General features: G+C 38.0%; 3 non-coding genes across 3 annotated transcripts; 1 reads left to right on the top strand and 2 right to left on the bottom strand.

The window, feature by feature from the left end:
• Positions 1-11,271: 11,271 nt before the first annotated feature.
• LOC125030171 lies at positions 11,272-11,389 on the bottom strand. The gene has a single exon (XR_007115359.1). It is a non-coding gene; the product is annotated as a U5 spliceosomal RNA (small nuclear RNA).
• A 657-nt stretch (positions 11,390-12,046) lies between these two features.
• Positions 12,047-12,250, top strand: LOC125030129. The gene has a single exon (XR_007115321.1). It is a non-coding gene; the product is annotated as a small nucleolar RNA U3 (small nucleolar RNA).
• A 1,963-nt stretch (positions 12,251-14,213) lies between these two features.
• LOC125030102 lies at positions 14,214-14,406 on the bottom strand. The gene has a single exon (XR_007115299.1). It is a non-coding gene; the product is annotated as a U2 spliceosomal RNA (small nuclear RNA).
• Between the last annotated feature and the right edge of the window lie 494 nt (positions 14,407-14,900).

Genomic DNA, 14,900 nt, shown 5'->3' with positions numbered 1-14,900 from the left:
GAGTTTCGGTGACGGAAAAGGACCCTTTCATAACTTCTTGAGTCTGTACCAACTCTTTTACGTCATGTAAAATGTGTTACTTGGTAAGCAGCCAATAATGTAAAGATCTGAATGAATCGGAATTTGTGCTTAACAACGGTCACGAATCGTGCGTATTTCGTCTTAGTTACAGAATACTACGGACTGAAATGTAGGGCAGAGATATTTTATTGTAAACGCATCAAATTGTTCTATAACATGATGTGACAACTGTAGCAAATTCAAGCTAGGGCAATTGTGTCTAGTGGATCGTGTGGTCTAATGGTTAGGTTTCTCAGGGTTTTCCGTGTAGTGTATGTTTGAGTTTGTGATGGAGGGTATTTCTATTTCAGTATAAGAATTAATTAGTGCATTACTGTATCTTATTCACTTAAATATTTGTGGGACTTAAATGCCTCATGGAGTGGGAAGGCATGCGGGTATTTCACACACTTCGAGTTTATGGTGATAGTAACATTATTGAGTATACAATATCGACAACTGCTTCATATATTTCATCAATTAAAATCTCAGAATTCGAGAGGTACTGCAATACCTCCTATCCACGGTGAAGGTAAAGGAAGGTCCTAGTAAATCTCCAGTTCTCAGAAATCAATTTAATTTCGCGTGCTTTTATCAGAAAATGATGTTACTCCATAATATGTTTACATATTATTAAAACTGAACTGCAGTACTAAGCCAATCTTCGGTAACGAGGAAACAAATCTGTAAAGCGTCATTCAGCTATTTAGAGAGGAGCTACTGTCAAACATTGACAATGCATATGAATTAAACGATTGTTTTATATATAAATAGATTAATCCGGAGGTGGAGTAAACCACTATAAATCCGTTTGACATTGTTCATTCTAAACATAAGTCGTAATCCGAAAAAGTTTATACAAAGTTTTGATTAAAATCCTCGTTGGGAATGTATGAGGTTTGAAGGTATTATATTACCTGGCCAATTGCCGACAACGGTGTTGGAATGGCGTAAAGCGTCACCAACTCCTGTTTACAGAGATGACTCTGGTATCCTGCAAATTTCTATGCTGCAAAGCCCACACCATTTTCAGATTTCGAACCATCTGTATATATTGCATATGATCCTTGGTACTTAGAAGTGTGTTGAAGAAATATCTCTCTGACTTCTGCTTCGGATCTCTCCCCTTTCCCGATTCCGACCAAATAGAGCTCGACTTGATTAGTCCAAAGGGGGACTTGGGAAGTTCCAACAGCCAGAACCTTTGTGAGATTTAAATTAAGATCTACCACAAGATTCCTAATTCTTCTACCATAGGATCGGCTATCCTCAAGGGGTTTGAAAACCAATCTGAATGTAGGAGATCCCGGAATCCTTTGTAGTCTCGTGTAGTAAATCAGGTTCATGTAGTCCCTGTGTAATGAAAGAGGTGGTTCTCCACTCTCAGCATACAGGGACTCCACAGGTGAAGACCTGAAAGCCCCTATACAGATTCTTAGAGCTTCATTATGAACCGAGTCCAACATCCGGAGAACAGTGGGAGTTGCAGATGAATAAGCCTCACATCCATAGTCAAGTTTACTACGAATAAGCGCTCGGTAAAGCCGCAGAAGCGTTGTGCGGTCTGCACCCCAAGATAGGTGTCAAAGAACCCGCAAAATACTAAGCGCTTTTGTAGCTTTCACCTTCAACTGTTTAATGTGAGGCACCCATGTAAGCCTTGAGTCAAAAATTAGACCCAAGTACTTTACCTCTTGGACAAAATGCAGTGGGTTTGCTCCTAAATAGAGGGAAGGATGGAACTTTCCCCTTTTGTGGAAATGCATAGCCATGGTCTTGCTTGGAGAAAATTTGAACCCATGGCATGTTGCCCATTGCACTACTTGATTTATTGCAGTCTGCATGTGCCCTTGCACATCCTGTAAGCTTCCTCCTGAGCAGTAAAGTGTAAAGTCATGCACATACAGACTACATGAGACAGCACTTGGAACGACCTTTACGATGTCATTTATAGCAATGGCAAACAGGGTCACACTTAAGACACTCCCTTGTGGGACCCCTTCTAGCTAGTCTTCCCGGTTAGAGAAGCTGTTTCCCACCCTCACTCTAAACTTCCTGTCAGCAAGGAAGCTTTGTATGAAGGTAGGCAATGCTCCTCTTAAACCAATGTCATACAGCTTCATGAGTATGCCATGCTTCCAAGTAGTATCATAAGCCTTTTCAAGGTCTAAGAAGACTGCTAACATATGACGTCGCTGTGTGAAGGAATTCTGTATAGCAGTTTCCATCCTTACAAGTGCATCTGTGGTCGATCTCAGTTTTCTAAACCCATATTGATATGGGGTCAGTACGTTTTCCTTTTCTAGCAGCCATGTCAACCTGAAGTTTACCATTTTCTCCATCAACTTGCAGATGCAGCTGGTAAGAGAAATTGGTCTATAATGCCCTGGTATAGAAGCATCCTTGCCAGGTTTAGGGACAGGAATGATTATAGCTTCTTTCCATGTGGATGGCACTGTGCCCTCCCCATAGATCCTATTGAATAGATCCAACAGGAACGTTTCAGAACTCTCCGGTAAGTGATATAGTATTTGGTATGGAATATCGTCATTTCCTGTAGCAGTCTGTATGGAAGTTCTGCTGTAGTGCTACTGAAGAACGACACTGGGTGTCGTTCCTGTTCAGCCCGAAGAGTGGAGAATCGGGCAGTGTAAGTTGCTCCAGAGGAGATCTCTGCCATGGATTTTGCCAGCTCATTTGCAACATCTGTTTTGTCTGTCAGGATTATACCATCTATTTTCAGAGCAGGTGGTGATATGGATGTGCTCTTTCCAGCGATCTTACGCACCTTGTCCCATACCCATGCTAAGGGGGTCCCAGAGTTAATGAAGGAGACATATTGTCTCCACAATGTCCGCCTAGCCTCCTTTAGTACTTGCCTGGTCTTAGCTCGGGTCTCTTTGTACTAGATCAAGGTTACATCGCTTGGGCGTCGTTTCAACTGCCTTAATGCAGCTTTTCTTGCTCTGACAGCTTGTTGGCATTCATCAGACCACTATGGTACCGGAGGTCGACGGTACTGCACATTACTTCTGGGAATTGATGCTTCTGCTGCAAGGTGAATTCGTGATGTGAATTGATTAACAGCATCTTGAACACACGTGAAATCATTCACAGATCCTTGCAATACTGCAGTTGATCTAAAAAGATTCCAGTCTGCATGTTGAAGTCGCCATCTCTGCACTCCATTGGCTGGAATACCATTCACCTCCTCCAAAAGTACTTTCATGTAAGTCTTCGATGACCTGCCAAGTGAAATTCAACTGTGAATCAGGTGAACCAATTGACAGGTCAATACTGGAGAATTTCCCATTTTGAATTTGGAAATGCGTGGGTGCGTCACTGTTCAGTAAAACTGCATCTACTCTTGAGAACAAGGACTCCAAGGCCCTTCCTCGAGGGTTGCACAAAGTGTCTCCCCATAGGCGATGCCGACCATTTAAGTCTCCCAAGAGTAGAAATGGATGAGGCAACTGCCCAAGTAAATCTTCCAAATCATGTATGTTGAGATGTCGAGGGAGGTAGATGGATGCAACAGTGTAAGGTCGTGTCAAGCCTATTCTCACAGCCTTCACCTGCAGTGTCGTCTGCAGGTGGATGGCCTGGAAGGGAATATCCTGACGTACCATCACTGCTACTCCTCCATGAGGTCCATTATCAAAGGTCCCATAATGGGCTTGAACTTGGAATCCTCTCAGGGGAATTGGACGATTTTCCCTGATCATAATCTCTTGTAGGCATACACAAACTGGATTACATGAAGCTATCAGATGTTGCTGTTCTTCCCATTTTGCATGAATTCCCTGACAATTCCATTGGATTAGGGTATCCAGTTCTTCAGGATGACAAACTACTTCATAAGGTGTTTGGCAGCACCTGTGGTTAAGGCCCGCCCCACACCTTTAGGCTGTCCCTTTCCAGCATCTTGGGAATACCTTTTGATGGGTTGTTTAACTGTGGAACTAGTTTCCACAGGCTTTCTTTGGACAGACTCAGAATTTCTTTGCTTGGGCAAAGGACGGACCTGAGCCTTCGGTTCAGGAGCATTCTGTCTAGCAGCGGAGGCCCCTGTGGATATGGTAGCCTCAGGAGCCCTGCCTGGTGGCTCCAAAGACCCGACTCTATGAAGAGTCTTTTGAACAGGCTCAGGATTCCTCTGCCTGTGCAAATGGCGTACCTGAGCCTTTACTTCAGGGGGGATTCTGCCTAGCAGCAGAGGCCCCCGTGGATGTGGTGGCAGCTGAAGCTGTCACCGTTGAGGCCTCTGGAGCCTTAACTGATGGATTCAAAGACCTTACTTTGAGAGAAGGAGTCTCCTCGATAGACCCTTCACTCCTACTCGGTTTCTGGTGCAACACACCAGAGGCACTTTCAGCATTTGCGGACTGAGGTTTACACACACACACACACACACACACACGAACTTAAACAAACGCACGCACATGCTTGCGGGCATTTGCTCTCACTCTTCCTCGCTCATTTTTTCTCACTATTTTGTTTTCAATAAATAAGGACAACCAGTAGAAAACAGCATTATTAGATTATGTAATGGACGTGCGTAGAATCTAACCACGACATAGCAAAGATCTAGGTGATAACCATAAATCTGTTTAGGTTCACACTAACCATTGTGAAGTGGGGATCCACTACCAGATACTATAAAGAATATTTCACGTGTAGTATGTTCCCTTCTAATGCCTAAAAGTCGCACGGGTAGATAGATAAATAAACTTGTCAAGGCCGTCACACATAAAGCAGCTCTTTCTTTGTGTACGCTGGTCGCAAGGAGATAATTATCGTAGGTACTATAGCGTACGGTTAATAAAGCATTTCACTCTACGCGGGCTTTTAGATTGCTAGCTACATCCTGCTATTCAAAATTATGTACCTTACATACTGTTGCAGCAGTAATGTGTAAACAAATATATCAGGCAGGAAAAGATAGTCGATAATACATTTACTTCCGTAAATGGCCTCATTATTTTTTACGCCAATGGCGTTTACTTGTTTACTTGTACAGTCCATTACTGTTATGCTTTTCTACTTGTTTTCAGAAATATAAGTGATCAACAAGGAAGAGCAAGTATGGAATGAAAATATCATATCTGAAGCTTGTCAGCTTCATAATTTTATATAAAAAAATCGCATTGTCAATTTTGTATCAACATAAGTTGTATGATAGAATATGTATTTAGATATAATACTATGCGGTTGTAAAATCATACTTTTCGCAGGTAAGATATTAACTGAGAGCGTGAAACTTTCACAACCCTGTCACGCACCAAACGGCGACTCGGTCGTTCCAAATATTTGTTTGACATGACCCTCGTGGCGTAAAGGTGAAAATTCTCCACATTCCAATGTAAACAAAACAACGAAGCAAAGAACAGGAAAGCACATGGCTATTCAGTAGGCTATTTTCGCTACATTGCTACAGTAGGCAATGTAGAATCAATAAAACGAAAAGGCTTGTTCATACATTTCCTGTTCTTCACTACTACATTTTCTTTTCAAATCGACTTTGGTTTTCTCTGTAGTTCAACATTTATCCGTCACAAGATGAGGAGTAGTAAAACGAGGAATGCAACTAATAATTTGATATTCACGACGGTTACTGTGGAAGGAAGTTTGCACGTTTAAGAGTCCGTTTTAAATATCCTGATCTCGAGTATTGACATACACACGACAACTATTTTGTTTTTGTTTTTATCGATTGAAAGAAAGCAAAGGTGTTCCGAGAATGGGGGAACAGACTTCACGATTCTCCACATTCCTTGTCTACGACAATGTAGACACAAGAGAGATAATGAGAGCCGAGCTGCTCTTTCAACTTCTTGTCGCAGAAGGATTTTTCAGTCGTCCTTGAAACTGAAAACAGAAAGTACGTGTATTACAAAGACTTAGTGTATTTGTGAGAAGCGACAGTAAATACAATGCTAATGTGTGCAACACAGGAAAAGATAAATGAGACTGTTACTTAGCAAGTTAAGCGGAGTGTAGTTGGTTTCGCAGGAAGCGATAGTTTATGAAAAATAATTTAAAAAGGGGTTAAAAGTTCTCACATTTTCTTGTGCTTATTAACTATGGGCATGTGCGTTTCATCTGTATAAATATAGAAATAATGGAAGAAGAAGCAAATGTTAATGGAAAAGTGTTGTCGATCTAATGTGCATGAAACTTAGGAAAGGAAATAAATCACCGACACCCATGATTTAAGGAATTAAGGCATAGTTCTGGGATGGAAGAAGACATAACTTGGAAACGGTAAGTCCCAAATGACAGCCTTTTTAACTTTTACGATACAATTAACGGTGAGGGTTTCAGAGTTGTTGTTTTTATTTTGAGGTGGGGGGGGGGGGGATAAATAAATTATACCTACATTGTTAGCAATCCATTTACGAGTCGGAAAGTTATCGTTATACTGATTTTTTCTCATTAAATAAATAGTTTCGACCTAATTTGCTTGTTCGTCACGTATATTCCTAGGTGTGTGTGTGTGTGGGGGGGGGGGGGTATCACTTCAAGTTCGCCAAAGATTAAGAATGCTGGATTTAGTGATATTTTATGCAAATTATTATTACAACGATAACTGTCATATAGATATTGTCATATCTATAAAGGTTAATGCCTTTCGTTGTCAGCAAAGTTAGCAAAGAACTGAGGACACCGTTCAATTCGCCTTATTTACTAACATGGGTATGGTAGAATACACATACATGTGTATACATACACATGTTCACTGATGTACACACGTGCACATACATGTACACGCGTGCAAACATACATGTACACAGTGAATGCACATGTACACATACATGTACACAGTGAACTCACATGTACACATGTACAAACACTAACATGTACACACATACACATATGTACACACATGTACACATACACACACATGTACACATACACATATATGTACACATACACACATACACACATGTACACACATGTACACATACACACACATGTACACATACACACATGTACACATACACACAAATGTATACATACACACATGTACAAATGTACAAACACTAACATGTACACACATACACATGTATGCACACACATGTACATATACACACACATGTACACATACACACATGTACACATTCATACAAATGTATACATACACACATGTATACACATACACATGTACACATACACACGTACACACATCCATGTATACACATGTACACATACACACATGTACATACTTACACACACCCATTTATACACATATAAACATGTACACATGTACACATGCATTCACATGTACACACATTTATACATGTGTACACACATGTATACATATGTACACACATGTATACATATGTACTCACATATATACATATGTACATTTGTATATACATGTACACACATGTACACATAAGCATGCACAAAAGTATGCACATGTACATGCTCACTTGTACAAAGACACAAACACATGTACAAACACACATGTACAAATGCACATATACACATGTATACACACACATGTGCAAATGCACATAGACACATGTATACACACACATGTACATATGCACACATGTACATGCACACACACCCACAAGTGCACACAACCCACACATGCACACACTTGTACAAACATATGCATACACTTGTACAAACAATGTACAAACTTGTACAAACATATGCTCACACTTGTACAAGCACATGTACACACTTGTACAAGCACATGTACACACTTGTACAAACACATTACACACTTGTACAAACAAATGCACACACTTGTACAAACATATGCACTTACTTGTACAAACATATGCACACACTTGTACAAACACATGTACACACTTGTACAAACATATGCACACACTTGTACAAACATATGCACATACTTGTATAAACATATGCACACACTTGTACAAACATATGCACACACTTTTACAAACATATACACAGATATACATAATTGAACACATGTATAAACACATACACATGGACACACATACACACATGTACACATATATGGACCTGCATGCACACATGTACATACAATAACCAACACATGTGTGCACACACACACACACATGTGCATGTACACATACACACACGCGCGCACACGCTCACTCACATGCACACGCACAAGTGCACAGACACACACACACACACACACACACACACACACACACACACACACACACATGTACATATACATGCACAGTCACATGCAATCACATATAGACTATTAGCATACATGTACAGCCACACATACTTATAGACTGTGTAAACACATGCACACGCATGTACATGCACACACACATGTACATACACACATGCACACACTTAGGCACATGTACACATATAAATAGATGTACACACATGGACATATGTACAACCATAGACACACATGGACATATGTACACACACACACTACACACATGGACATATGTACAACCATAGACACACATGGACATATGTACACACACACACACACATGGATATATGCACACACACACACACACCCATGGACATATGTACACAAACATACACACACATATAGACTATTAGCATACATGTACAGCCACACATACTTATTGACTGTATAAACACATGCACACGCATGTACATGCACACACACATGTACATACACACATGCACACACTTAGGCACATGTACACATATAAATAGATGTACACACATGGACATATGTACAACTATAGACACACATGGACATATGTACACACACACACACATGGATATATGCACACACACACACACACACACACACACCCATGGACATATGTACACAAACATACACACACATGGACAATGTCAATGTGTGTGGACATACATACGCATACACACGAACCCAAACTTGTACAAACAAATGCACACATGTACAAACAAATGCACAAACACATGTACAAACAAAAGCATACAACTTACATTTACACACACACACACATACACTCGCACATACATGCACACAATGAACACACGTGCACACATTGAGCACACATACAAACCTACCAATACATCCACACAGCCACACATGCGCATGCATGCACAAACACATACATACAATACAGACACACACACAAAACACACATAAAACACACACACACACAATACACACAACACACAACACACACACAATGAACACACACACACAATGAACACACACACAATGAACACACACACACACAATGAACACACACACACACAATGAACACACACACACAATGAACACACACACACACAATGAACACACACACACAATGAACACACACACACAATGAACACACACACACAATGAACACACACACACAATGAACACACACACACAATGAACACACACACACAATGAACACACATACACACATGTATAAACATGAATATGCCATACATACAAAGTACAAACCCATAAAAGCACATGTATATACTGACACCCATGTACACATTTACACACACATGTACATATACATGTATATACAAGTACATACACATACATACAAATGTGCACATGCATAAACCCTTTTCTCCCACAGACCTATTCTGGCCTTTCTTTAGTGGTAATTCACAAGAACTTGTTCATCTGCTTCAGAGTGTTTTGTCAAGGTTTTGAGCTCATTCCATGATACCCTGAGAGTTTGTACCACACAATTGTTTCAAGGATGTTGCACTTCTTTACACAAACTTATACAGTATAACAGTAAAAAAAAAAAATAATATATATATATAATGTTGCTAGTAGCTTATTCAAATATGAAGATGTATATTTTTATATTTGATAGATTTAAACTTAAATGTGCAAAGATTATCATCAGTAATCGTTACATTTTTATGTCTTCAAACCCTTCTTGCAAGACATTTTCTGAATGGTGGCCTTCCTTGACTTCTTATTTATATTTTTGGTGACATTGTTGCTCATAGTTTTGAATTGAGTTTACTAGAATAAAAGCTGAAGGAAAGATGTTTAATATTATCATTGTCAGGTCCCATAAAATGTCCAGTATGTAGTCCATAGAGCAATACACACATGCATCATATCCAATTAGGACACTTATCCTTAGTGGTTTTCTGTACTGCATCCTTAGTGGGTATGTTGTGGCCCCAATTCTAATAGATTTCACATTACTACGCAAGATATTTCGACCCTTTTGCTATATACTGATAGAGCAAGGGCCAAAATTTTGTCATATGCTGCATATTCCCCTGTAAGAACATTTTGAGAAAAGTGTATCTTAATTGGCCAGAGGTGGCATTTAGTATGCATCCCCTTCCAATCTCCCTACTTTCATACAAAGCCCTAATTTAGGGCTTGGGTTTATTTTCAGGACCTTAGCTATTGATCAGAAAAAAAAAAGTGGGAATAACATGTACTGAATTACAGGTTCTTAATTTCAATTTTGAACTATTTTTGGACTATTTAGGCTAAGGGATGTATGAAACACGTCACCTATTCTTACATTTTTCTTTGCTGTATCCAAGTTAATGGAAATAAAAGGTCACCATATTCAAGGAATGGGGAAATCAGGATCGGTCAGTTGGACGTGCTGATGAGGGCACATGAAGCCATCTGTATGCAACAAAACTCACTAAAATCAAAAGGGGACAGTAAATAAACCCGCTGATATTGGATTAATTATGTATTCTGACATAAATATATATAATACACATATCTGTAAAGATATGTATATATATATGAATATGTATGTATATATATGTATATATAAATATATTTGGGCTTGTGTTTGTGTTTGTCTATTTATATACACATTTATTTGTATTCATGTGTATATATCCATATACATATATATACATATAGATATGTGCACATGCATAAACATATGAGTATGTATGTGAATATATTTAGATTTGCGTATATGTTTGGTAATGTACATATATATATGTATGGTTTTGTATATATGGATATATATATGCATGTATACGCATGTATACATATGTATGTGTTAATATGCGTAGTCATGTACATATGCAGATAGGCATGTTGATAGATATACATATGTTAACATGTATATATATTTATGCATATGTTTACATGTATATATATATATATATATATATTGTATATACTGCATATTTATGTACGTAATGGATGGAAGGATGAAAGAGGATGGAATTTCATGTGGTCAATAAATATCCAGACTTTCTCCGTACTACAAGACCAGTTTGAAATCGACTTTTGTATGTTTATTGTTATAAGATAAATTTGAACCCACCGAAGTGGGCTATAGAAAAAAATGAGTAAGACTCATTGAGTTGTTCCCCTCCACGGAAATCTTTAGTAAAAGGCGAAAGATTTATGCGTTTTGAAGGGAAACCAGAGTTATTAAATAATGCTTAGCGAATTGACCAACAACGGTAGACTGAGGACTCGTAGAGTGATAAGTATAAAGGCAAGAAACACATCTTGAAATAAACACTATTGTATTTGATCTATTAAGTATTAGTACGCACAAAAGCAAGTGTGTAGTTATATTTACGTTAACCAAGTATATATGCCAGGTAGTTTGAACGTAACTGAATTTAACTGAACGTAACTAATAGAAACATCGCATATGAAGAGGAATGTTGTTCTTTTAACCATTAACCATCAAGATAATTGTTTGAAGATACATGAACCGTATCAGATTATTTTATAGTACCTAGAAATGTGCACCTTGAATTTCATTGAGGTGCATTGGAATAGGTTCTAAAAAAATAAACATTTATTGTTCATATAGTTTATTTCAATCCCTGTGCCACATTATTTAAATGTCTCGTTGTTTTAAACTCTGTATAGTATATGCATTAAGTTTCCCCTCTATATTTTACTGTATACATTTTGATGAAATAGGTGTAGAGTATGCTAATACTTTAAAATGGGCAAACTACGTCCACATATTACACCATACATATACCAGCATATGAAGACACGAAAATCCTTTGTAGTCGAACAAAGTCGTCAGTAAAATGTAGTGTTAGAGTGAATTTAGTATGTAAAAGTATGATCATACTTTATAGGATCACTTCTATAGTGCGATTGCCGGGTTTCTCGCCGAGATTCTCGGAATATATTCAACCACGATGAGGACTGTTAGTGTAATCCTCTGGGCGGGAAGCGGCTCTCAAGTGTTTTGCTTGAGAGATTTGATGACCGTTCTGACTCGGTTTACCGATGTTCAGAGGAGGATGACACAGGCTGAGTGGTTGAATATCAATCCACAAGAAGTATTCTTGAACTTTTGAAAACTCCTGATAAGGAGAGAAAAACAATAAATGTACCTGTAACGAAAGTGAAGTTTGACTGCTTATAATTAATATAACTATTTTCGTGATTTCAAATGTTTAAACCAAATTTCCAATAATAGATAACTTATTTTTCTTAAATGTAGATACTATTACGCTCACCTAACAAGCAGCACTAATACATATCATAAAACGTGAAGTTTGATTGCTTATAATTAATGTAACTATTTTCGTGACTTCAAATGATTAAACCAAATTTCCATTAATAAATAACTTTTTCGAAAATGTAGATACTATTACACTTACCACACAAGCAGCATTAATACATATCCTAACTGTGCTTTGTCTACTTTGATGTCATTATCAGTAATGCTGCCACTACCACTGTTAAGTCTTATTACAAGGTCCTTTCCCCTTTTTGAAGTTTTTGAGGAGTTTTCCAGGCCCAGAACCATTTTTCAAGGATGTATTTTGAACACAATATGACATTTTCAAGAGGTATACTATACTCTGCCACAAATTCCTATTAGTACTTGTCTTTAAGCACTAAACTATCAAAATAGAGAGTACAACTAGAGCAACAGTGAATATAATGTTCCATGGAAGTGTGAGAAAACAAACTAATCAAATCACCGGAACCTAGGGTGTATAATGAAACACTGATTCTTTTCATTTTATATCATGACACAGACGCTTTTCATAGAAAACAAAATGAGTCAGCCAATGTAAATGTCCACGTCTTTTCGAGGATTTCCTTTTGATTTTTTTGTATTTTTTCAAGATTTTCCGGGCATGGCAAATAAAAATGCTAGAATTCCATTTTATACAGGAATTCCAGGTGACGGAAGGACCCTTTATAACTTTTACTATTCTTGAGTTCTGTACCTCCTGTTTTACTTCATGTAAATATGTGACTTGGTAGCAGCAATATTGTAAAGGTATGAATGAATCTAAAATCGTGATTATGTATACCAAGCATCCTTACAGTAGAGGATAATAATGTGTAAATAGATTAGTAGAACATTACGAGAAATTTTGTCTTAGTACAGAATATTAATGGACTGTAAATCCAGGCAAAATTATCAATTCTGTTTAGTGATCTAATGGTTTGATTATCTAGATGATCCGCGTAGAGTATGCTTGAGTCTGCCATGAAGTGTATTTTTATTTCTTTTTAAAAGTTAATTACCACATTACTTCATCTTATGCACTTATGCAACGAGGAAGCAAATCTGTAAAGCGTTAAAGCGTCACTCAACTATTGAGAGAGGAGCTACTGTCCAAAATTGACAATGTATATAAATTAAGCAATTAGTGGATACACTACTCAGAGAGGTTTGACCAATTATCAATGTAATTTCTATGAAAGCTATTGTAGAGTATGGTTCCCCTGGTGTTATGCGGGTTAGTAGGTTCAAGTCCTTGTATTTACATTTCTGTGTAAAAATGCGTCACTATATCTTTCTAACTTGCATTTGATATGCACAGTAGATGATGAAGGTAAGGTTTTACAGAGTAGAAAAATATTTGTCATTTAGAGACACCTAATTTGAAATGATAGTAATATTGATAATATAGATCTGATATTGCGTTCATATAACTGAATAATTCTTATCTTGATTATAAGTAGATTAATCCGGTACTAGCGACCTATAGCAAAGGTGTAGTAAACCACTAGAAATCAGTGTGACATTTTTTCTGTTCATTTTTAACAGAAATCACGCAGCCGACATATAATGTTATCCGAAAAAGTTTATACAAGGTTTTGATTAAAATCCTTCTCGGTGGGATTGGAGCAGGTTTACCTGGTCGATTCCCGACAACGCTATAGGAAAGCGTAACCGACTCGTGTTGACAGAGTGGACTTTGGTGTCCTGCAAATTTCAACAATTTAATTTAGTTTATTGGAATGATATCCTCCCCGGAGGGAGTGGACCAATCCCGGAGGTACTGCAATACCGGGCCGATCCGCGGCAAAGGTGGAGCAAGCCCCTAGCACTTCGCCATTTTCCAAAAATCAGTTTAATATCGTAGATCCCACTTGGGGATCGTATCAGATATTAAGCTGATAAGAACAGATACTACACTTTGATCTTAGCCAAAAGGCCGAGAAGCGATACTGAAAGAAAGTTGAAAGTGTGTCCTAGAAAATGTTTCTGGGAACTTGCTAGTTAAGTTCTTTATAGATAGCAGGGCGTAAACGACATGACGTTGGAAATTATTTAAATCTTGATTGCCATATGAGAATGTTTCCTATATGAAAATTCGAAAAAAAAAAACTGTTGCTAGGATTTTCAACGTTGGACAACTTCATCGGACTCTAAAGAAAGTACATGTGGGCAAAAACTTTTAGCTTTTTAACCAACTGCCACAAAACCTCTATTAAGATATACCCACGCACGCCCACACTAATAAGCGCACCTCACATGTCCGCATACATATGCACGGCCGCACTTATAGACACGCACGTGCGTAAACATACTGTGTAAATTTATGTATATATATATCATGAATGTGTGTACATATTTATTTTTTTCATAAAAGTAAACGACCACATAATGTTTACGCAAGTATACCCGTAAAAACGACTTGTACGTTTTCTATTGGTAAAA

Source organism: Penaeus chinensis, chromosome 10 (genome assembly GCF_019202785.1).
Source record: "Penaeus chinensis breed Huanghai No. 1 chromosome 10, ASM1920278v2, whole genome shotgun sequence".
NCBI lineage: Eukaryota > Metazoa > Arthropoda > Malacostraca > Decapoda > Penaeidae > Penaeus > Penaeus chinensis.
Note: the sequence above shows the minus strand (reverse complement) of the source record. Positions and strands in the feature narration are given on the sequence as shown.